Source organism: Ailuropoda melanoleuca, chromosome 7 (assembly GCF_002007445.2).
Source record: "Ailuropoda melanoleuca isolate Jingjing chromosome 7, ASM200744v2, whole genome shotgun sequence".
In the NCBI taxonomy this organism is placed as follows: domain Eukaryota; kingdom Metazoa; phylum Chordata; class Mammalia; order Carnivora; family Ursidae; genus Ailuropoda; species Ailuropoda melanoleuca.
In genome coordinates, this window is record NC_048224.1 from 92,637,223 (window position 1) to 92,647,046 (window position 9,824).

Below are 9,824 nucleotides of genomic sequence, written 5' to 3' on the forward strand. Positions count from 1 at the left end.
AAAAAAAAAATTGGAAGGAATCAAGATGCTTGCCTTCCATTCAGACTATTTGAGTTTTGAGGGACTTTTTATTAATCATTCTCATTCTTACACTCACATCAATGCACACATGTATACACACAATCACTTGCAGATCAAGTCACATTAATTATGTTAAAGCAAAATTGTCATATTTTAATATCTCTGGTCACAATCTTTAGAGGATTTTCTTTGTTTATTAAGTAAAAAACAAAACCCAAAAAACTCGGTATGTCATTAAAGGCCTTTGAAGTTTAGACTCACTTTTATTATATCTTTTGAAATTATTGGTCATTCAGTGTGTATGGATCAATGAATTTCTTGAAAGTCTGTGTAAAGACAAGCCTAGAATTCAAATACAGTTAACATCTAGTACCAACCATGTTCTGGGCTAGGTGTTTTAACATATGATACCTCACTAACACTCCTAACAATCTTACAAAATCAACCCTTGAAATCCTAGAGAAAGGAAAGGAAAATAGTCCTCGAATTTTCCAGTTTAGATTTGTTTCCGGCTTAGAATTTTTTTGACATTTTATGTGCCTTTGCCTTTTACTTTCTATCACAATTAAATTGTAGATTATTTCATTACTCTTAGGAAATTTAACCAAATTTATGCTTAGAAAATTGGAAGCAGATGTACTTTAAATAAGGATGATGTTCTACTCCTTGAAGGTGAACATTGTATGCAAGATAGTTGCTATTCAGTAGAAATTAAGAATATTGCATTGTATTTGATCTTTGTGATTGATGAATTTATGGATTGCTCTTTATTGTCTGTAGTCTACTTGACTCAGTTTCATCACTTTGTAATTAGCAGAAAAATGTGTTATCTGTATCTAAGGCAAATTTTGTATGTTTTTTCCATCTTCTTAGATAAAATTTCAGCCTTAGTGAGTAACTGTTTGAAATAGCAATTTATGTGTAAACAGAGGCACTCTATTAATGATCTTTTTAAAAATTTCTAAATTTTTATTTAAATGCCAGTTAACATACAGTGTAATATTAGTTTCAGGTGTACAATTTAGTAACAGGGCTGGATTTTAAAAAGAGGAATTTATGTTGGATGTGGACTTTAATTTTTATTCTAAGTAGAATTTCTGTTCTTTAATCTTGTTAAGGGAGTCACTGAGGCTAGTAATTATACTCCTGTGTATGCACTTTTTTTCTTTTTGTAATTGCAAAAGTAGTATTGTAGTAGCCATTTTAGATAACTGGATATTCTTCTTTGACACTACACCAAACGTTAACAAGTGATAGTTTCTTTCCTCCCCCCTTCTTCTTCTAGTTCTTTTTCTTCTTCCTCCTCTCCTCCTCCTCCTCCTTCTTCTTCTTCTTTTGGTTTCATGAGTAGAATTTAGTGATTCATCACTTACAACTAACACCCAGGGCTCATCACAACAAGCGTCCTCATTAATACCCATCACCCATTTAACCCATCCTGCCCACCTCCCCTCCATCAACTCAGTTTCTTCTCTATAGTTAATAATCTCTTATGGTTTGTTTCCCTCTCATTTTTCCCCCTTCCCTTATGTTTATCTGTTTCATTTCTTAAATTCCACAGATGAGTGAAATCATATGATATTTGTCTTTCTCTGACTTATTTTGCTTAGCATAATACACTCTCTAACTCCATCCATGTCATTGTGAATGGCAAGATTTCATTGTTTTTGGTAGCTGAGTAATATCCTATTATATATATATGATGGAATTATATCTCTGTGTGATATATTATTAATAATATATATATATATATAATCCCATATATATATATATATATATCACATTTTCTTTATCCATCCATCAGTTGATGGACATGCGGGCTCTTTCCATAATTTGGTAATTGTTGATAATGCTGTTATAAACATCGGGGTGCATGTGCCCCTTTGAATCAGTATTTTTATATCCTTTGGGTATCTATTAATGATCTTAAGTAATTACTTTAAGAATAATTAAGACAATGTACACATGGCAAATAAGCATATGAAAAGATGTTCCACATTTTGTTCCACATAATCCCATATGTCATTAGGGAAATGCAATTAAAACAATAAGATCCTACTACACAACTATTAAAATAGCCAAAATCCAGAACTTGCAGAATATCAAATGTTGGTGAGGACATGGAGCAGCAAGAACTGTCATACATTGCTGATGGGAATGCAAAACGGTACAGCCATTGTGGAAGACAGTTCAGTGGTTATTAACAAAACTAAATGTACTCTCTTACCATATAATCCAGCAATTGTGCTCCTTGTTATTTGCCCAGAAAAGTTGAAAACTTATGTCCACACAAAAATCTGTACATGGATGTTCATAATATCTTTATTCATAATTGTCAAAACTTGAAGACCACCAAGATGACCCTCAATTATGGATAAACTGTGATACATTCAGACAATGGAATATTATTTAGAATTCAAAAGAAAAGAGTTATCAAGGCATGAAAAGACATGGAGGAAACTTAAATGCTTATTACTAAGTGAAAGAATCCAATCTGAGAAGGCTATATACTGTTATGGTTCCACCCAAATAACATTCTGGAAAAGGCAAAGCTATAGAGAAACTAAAAAGATCAGTAGTCACAGTGGTGAGGAGATGAATAGGCAGAGAACTGAAGATTTTTAATGCAGTGAAAATATTTTGTATGATTATAATGATGATTTCCCCAAACTCATAGAATGTAAAATACCAAGAAGGAACCCTAATGTAAACAATGGAATTTTGGTGATGATGATGTGTCAATATACATTCATTTTTGGTAAAAACAAAAGGTACCATATTGATGAGGAATGTTGATAATGGGGTTAGCTATAAATGTGTAGGGACAGTGGGTATATGGAAAATTACTGTACCTTCTCAATTTTGCTAGAAAGCTAAAACTGGTCTAAAACATGAAGTCTCAAATTTAAAAAAAAAAAAGAAAGAAAAATACTTTTTGTATGAAGACAAAAATTTCTTCCTGACTTATCAGGTAATTTAATTCACAATTAAAATACTCACTTTTTCTCTTTGATCTAAACACTATAAATTTATTACATAAAAAGCAACATTATTGAGCATAGAATTGCCATTTACCTCATTTAGAATGAGTTCTGAAGTGGATGCAGTAGAGGTCAAATTGTTATGATGACGTCTTGCCATTTGTAACAACATAGATGGACATAGAAGGTATTATGCTAAGTGATATAAGTCAGACAGAAAGACAAATATCATATGATTTTACTTACGTGGAACCTAAAAAGCAAAACAAACAAACATACAAAAAACACACAGACTCTTAAATATAGAGTACCAACTGGTGGTTGTCAGAGGAGAGGTGTGGGGGTGATGGAGAAATTGATAAAGGTTATTAAGAGGTACAGACTTCCAGCTATAAAATAAATAAGTTGGGGAGATGAAGTACAGCATAGGGAATATATTCAATAATATTTTAATAATGTTGTATGGTGACAGATGGTGACTATACTTATTGTGGTGAGTATTGAGTAATGTTTAGAATTGTCAAATCAACATGTTGTACACCTGAAACTAATATAAAATTGTATGTTAATTATACTTAAAAATTAGTCTCTTTTCCTAGAAATATAGAGAGCTCCTTTCCAATATTCAGTATACTAGCACATTGTTATTTAACATCATTTTAGTAAAAAAATAAAAAACTGTAAATTATGTGAACCATCTATAAATGACCTCTAAATAAAAATGCATATTGTTCCCATTTTTACTTCCTGTAATCTCAAAGGAATCACTTAAATATCCCACCACTGTTTTAAAATATGTCTGGAACTGACAACTTGCATTTTTTTTCCAATCACAGTCCCTTAGACATTACCTGGCATTTGATGTTTATGGTGTATAATTTATAGTATCCAGATTTTGTTTAATAAATATTTTAAATCCAAGCTATTATTAAAATGTGGGGCACTTTGATTGACATTGCCTATTTATGTAAAATATGATGGCATTTTCCTTTAGGGATCATATTTCTTTTGGAATAAATACATTTTACTCTTCAGATACCTTTTTTTGCATGTTATCGATTATGGGTTATTTGGACTATAACATATATCCAGCATAATCAATAATACAACTGATTACTACCTGTCATGAAGTCTTTGACATGGCTACACCAGGTATTTCTCAAATATTTCATTACCTAGTATTGTGTTAAAATGCTATACCTGTAGACAAAGTTACCTTAAAGAGTTTTCAAGTCCATTTTCTACAGATTGTTAGTTGAAGTCAGTTGACACAGATCTCTCATTTCTTTAGGTTTGAAATGTGTCATTTTGAGTGATTGTTCTATTTGCTGTTATGCACCTGCTTTGTGGAACTCATCACTGCTTATTGACATTCTTTCCTTGGGTAAATTCTAAACTTAAAGTAAATCTCTTGTCACTGACTAGGTTAATGATATAGCTTCAGTGTGCTTTTTTTTTTAAGTTATTTAAAACATTTTAAAACCCTTTATGCAGAAGGTTAATATAAATGTTTAGGTCTTTCAAGATACATATCTGAGAAAGGATGCTAACATAAGTATTGTGAAAAAAATGTATCTGGTATTTAAAGTTCACGCAGTACTGTATATTACAGTGAATTTTATCTTAGCAACATTTTACACAAAATGATCAGGAGAACTTCAAAGGATATAGAGGGGGAATAACCCATTGTGTAGATGGTATAGGCTCTTCTTATTACTTATTTCTGTATAGTTCACTCAGAAATGAACAGGTTCCAGAATCAATAAGATGCACCCTTATGATACTGTTTGTGTGAGCTTGAAGCAATTACAATGAATATAAAAGAAACCTGGATACAAATAGTAAGATCTTGCTCAAAATTTTAGACTAAACATCAGCAGTTTAGATATTGCCATCTTATATTCATTTGCATAAATATTTTGCTGGATGAAAGGAATAACAATTTAGTACAGTTTCAATAAAGACAGCGTGAGAATATGCTCACCATCCTATGGTTGGAATGTGCAAGAAAAGTTAGCAAACGTCACCATCTTTGCATTCATTGTGATACTAAACTGGATTTCCAGACCAACAATAAATAGAATATTGTGTTGAGAGTATAAGACTGGGGATTCGGAAAAAGTGAGTAAAAAGAAAATTTAGTGAGAAAAAATGTTCTGTCTCATGAGAAATGGAAAGCTGTACATGATATTTATTTATTAAAGGTGTAGAATTAAATTTTTCTTCATTAACTTAACTGGAAAAAAAAAACCTGAAGGCAATTTCGTTTTGCCTTAATACTAAAACGTTGTTCTTAGAACCTTCTAAGAACAAGTTTTAGTACTAGCATATGTCATTCTAGCATTTTTTTTTCAAATATTAACAGAAAGATTTGGAAAGAGGATTACACCAACTCCAGAATTATTGTTATTAAAAAAAAAACCCTTTGATACCAACTCTTTGTTGTCTAGGGCAGTACGAAAAAAAAACAGTTTATATAACCATGACTTTATTTCTTAATTTGAATTTATAAATGAGTTTTTGTGGCCCGCGGATCTTGACGTCTTATACTTTAGAATAACTATAATAAAGCTTGAAAAGATATCAACTATATTTTACAAAATATATGACATTCTGATTCTTGTTGTTTATTTGATGTAGGATTGATCTATCAGACTATGTATCATAATTTGATTTAAATTATTTGAGAAATGTAGATTTTAAAATAGATCTTCACCTCAAATATATGAAGAGGTAATTTTAAGACCATCTTGTACCAAATTGACTACATGAGGGTAATCAGGCCTACGGTTTTTAGAAGGAAAGACAAGAATACCACATATGTTCCGTTAATTATTATAATGGAAAATTTGAATTTTAGCCATGAATATTTATTATGTACAATAGATGGCCACTTAATTTTTCTTGGTGTACAGTATACTTTTACATAATAAATAATTTTACTACTGAAGAAATAAATACATTAATTAAATATGAAGTCTATTTGTAATTGCCTCACCTATAAATATATTGTCATCAGGATCATAATCACATTTTCCAACAGCATATTTTCAGATATTTCTCACTGGTGTATGTGCACATGTGTGTGTTGTTGTTGGGTGTCTGTCTGTTAAAATGGAAAAAAATACTATTATATCTGTAAACAGATGTATAAATGTATATATCATAGAATGTGTGCATTTATAGGTTGTATATTTACACATTCTGATGTGACTTATTTATGTGTGTGTAAATATATATGTGTATATTTATGTTTGTCTGTATATTTACATAATTTAAGAATACAACAAAAGATTTATCATGTTCCACAAGTGATAGATTTGGAGGAGATATGTGCAATATTGAAAACCTTAATAAATAATTACCTCTAGAATATAGAGTAATTCTACAAACCACTTAGTAGAAAACTGAATAAGCATATTAAAAACTATTCCAAATTATTCAAACCTCAATAGAAGAAAACTATTCATTACTTTCAACTTAAAATGTTTTTAAATCAGAAAAGAGTAAGACCGGTGAATACATAAGCAATTAAAACTTATGCACTGCTTGTGCAGATCAATACACTGTTGGATCACCAGTAAAGTGAAGAGGTTCATATCCTTTAATACAGTAATTTGGCTCTTATTTATATACTTAAGATGTACTGATATATATATATATATATATATACACAGAAAAATATACATATAATACTATATAGAGATAGTACTATAGATATACTCATTTATCCTTAGTGTGTAAGATAGATGCATGGTCATACCTCATTTAATTGCTCTTCTCTTTATTTTGCTTTGCAGATATTACTTTTTTATATATATAAATTGAAGGTTTGTGGCAACCCTGCATCAAGCAAGTCTATAGGCACCATTTTCCAACAACATTTGCTCACTTTATGTCTCTGTCACATTTTAGTAGTTCTCACAGTATTTCAAACTTTTTCATTATTATGTTTGTTATGGTGATCTGTGATCAGTGATCTTTGATGTTACTACTCTAATTGGGGGCATCACAAACTGCACTATATAAGATGGCAACTTAATCGATAAATGGTGTGTGTGTGCAGACTACTCCACTGACTGGCCATTGCCCAGTCTCTCCTCATCTCCTTGATATTCTCTGAGACATGACAATATTGAAATTAGACCAATTAATAACTTGCCGATGGCCTCTAAGTGTTTAAGTGAAAGGAAGGGTCCACATCTTTCACTTTAAATCAAAAGCTAGAAATGATTAAGCTTGGTAAGGAAGGCCTAGGTCAAAAGCTAGGCCTCTTATGCCAAATAGTTAGCCAAGGTGTAAATGCAAAGGAAAAGTTCTTAAAGGAAATTAAAAGTGCTATTCCAGTGAATGCACGAATGGTAAGTAAGTGAAACAGCCTTATTGCTGAGATGGTGAAAGTTTTAGTGGCCTGGATAGAAGATCAAAGCAGCCACAACATTCCCTTAAGCCAAAGTCCTATCAAGAGCAAAGCTCTAATTCTCTTCAATTCTATGAGGGCTGAGAGAGATGAGGAAGCTGCAGAAGAAAAGTATGAAGCTAGCAGAGGTTGGTTCATGAGGTTAAAGGAAAGAAGCCATCTCCATAACATGGAAGCCCAAAGGGAAGCAGTTTTCTGTTTTAATACATCCAGTGTAGAAGCAGTAGAAAGTTTTCCAGAAGATCTTGCTAAAATCTTCAATGAAAGTGACTACACTAAACAATGGATTTTCAATGTAGATGAAACAACCTTCCATTAGAAGAAGAAGCTATTTAGGACTTTCTTAGCTAGAGAGGGGAAGTCAGTGCCTGGCTTCAAAGCTTCAAAATATAGTCTGATTCTCTTATTAGGAGCTAAAGCAGCTGGTGACTTAAGATGAAACCAATGCTTGTTTACCATTACAAAAATCCTAGACTCTTAAGAATTATGTTAAATCTACTTTGCCTGTGTTCCTTAAGTGGAACAACAAAACCTGGATGATAGCACATCCGGTTATAACATGATCTGAATAGTTTAAAGATTCATTTATTTATTTTAGGGGGGGCAGAGGGAAGGGGAGAGGAAGAGAATCTCAAGTAGATTTCCACTGAGCATGGAGGCCAATGTGGATTCAATCTCACGACCCTGAAATCATGACCTGGGCTGAAACTAAGAGTCAGATGCTTAATTGACTAAGCCACCCAGGCACCCCAATCTACTAAATATTTTAAACCCACTGTTGAGAATTGCTGCTCAGAAAAAAAAAAAAAAAAGATTTCTTTCAAAATATTACTGCTCATTGACAATGCATCTGGTCACCCAAGAACTCTGATGGAGATTTACAAGATTCATGTTTTCATGCCTGCTAACACAGTATCCATTCTGTAGCCCATAGATCAAGAAGTAATTTTGACCTTCAGGTCATATTGTTTAAGAAATACATTTTGGGGATTCCTGTGTGGCTCAGTCCATTAAAAATCTGCCTTCAGCTCAGGTCAGATTCTAGGGTCCTGGGATCAAGCCCATATCTAGCTCCCTGCTTCTCCCTCTCCCTCTGCCTGCTGCTCCCCCTGCTTGTGCTCTCTCTCTTTTTTTCTCTGTCAAATGAATAAATAAAATAGTTTTTTTTTAAAAGAAATATATTTTGTACTAGCTGCCATAGGTAATGATTCTCTGATGGATCTGGGCAAAACAATTTGAAAACCTTCTGGAAAGAATTCACCATTCTTGATGACATTGAGAGCAATGGTGACTCATGGGAAGAAGTTAAATATCAGCATTAACAAGAGTTTGGAAGAAACTAATGACGTCTCTTATAGCTGAGTTTTAGGGGTTCAAGACTTCTGTGGAAGTAGCAACTGAAGATGTGGTGGAAATAGTAAGAGAACTAGAATTAGAAGTGGAGCCTGAAATTGTGACTGAATTTCTGCAATCTCATGATAAAACTTGAACAGATGAAGAGTTGCTTCTTTGGATGAGTAGAGAAGGTGGTTTCTTGAGATGAAATCTACTCCTGGTAAAGATGCTGTGAAGATTGTTGAAATGACAACAAAGGATTTAGAATATTACACAAACTTAGTTGATAAAGCAGCAGCAGTATTTGAGAGGATTGACTTCAATTTTGAAAGAAGTCCTACTGTGGGTAAGTTGCCATCAAAAAGCATCACATGTTACAGAAAGATCATTCATGAAAAGAAGAGTTGATTGATGCAACAAACTTCATTGTTGTTTTATTTTAAGAAATTGCCACAGCCACCTCAGCCTCCAGCAGCTATCAACTCTGATCAGTCAGAAGCCATCAACAATGAGGCAAGACCCTCCACCAGCAAAGAGATTATAACTGGCAGAAATTTCACGCAAATGATAGCAATTTTTAGCAACATTTTTTAAATTGAAGTGTGTGCACTGTTTTTTTAGACATAATGCCATTACCCATTCAGTAGACTATAGTATAGTGTAAACATAATTTATTTCTATAACACTTATATAGTATAAATATAACTTTTAGATGCACTGTGAAACCAGAAAGCTCATTGACTTGCTTTATTGCATTATTCATTTTTTTGAGGTCATCTGGAACCAAACCTGCAACATCTCCAATGCATGTCTATATGTATAGCTACTATTTCATCCTACCAAATATTTAGAGACAGTGATAGAAACTGTGGAAAAATATAACAGAAATTTGTTTAAAAACAAGGGTCATCACTGAGGAAACTTGTATATGACTTCACATCTAATTGGAAGGAAAATCAAGGAAGAGAAAACATCACAGAGAATAAAGGCATGAGATTAATGTGGGATCTAGGTTAAGGAATGGATTCAAGAGTAAAGATGTCAAAATGACTCATGGATATGCTGAC

The 9,824-nt window shown here is 32.6% G+C and overlaps 1 pseudogene; it reads left to right on the plus strand.

Annotated features, from left to right (window-relative positions):
- Positions 1-7,166: 7,166 nt before the first annotated feature.
- On the plus strand, positions 7,167-9,301 carry LOC117803136 (annotated as a pseudogene).
- The last annotated feature ends 523 nt before the right edge of the window (positions 9,302-9,824 follow it).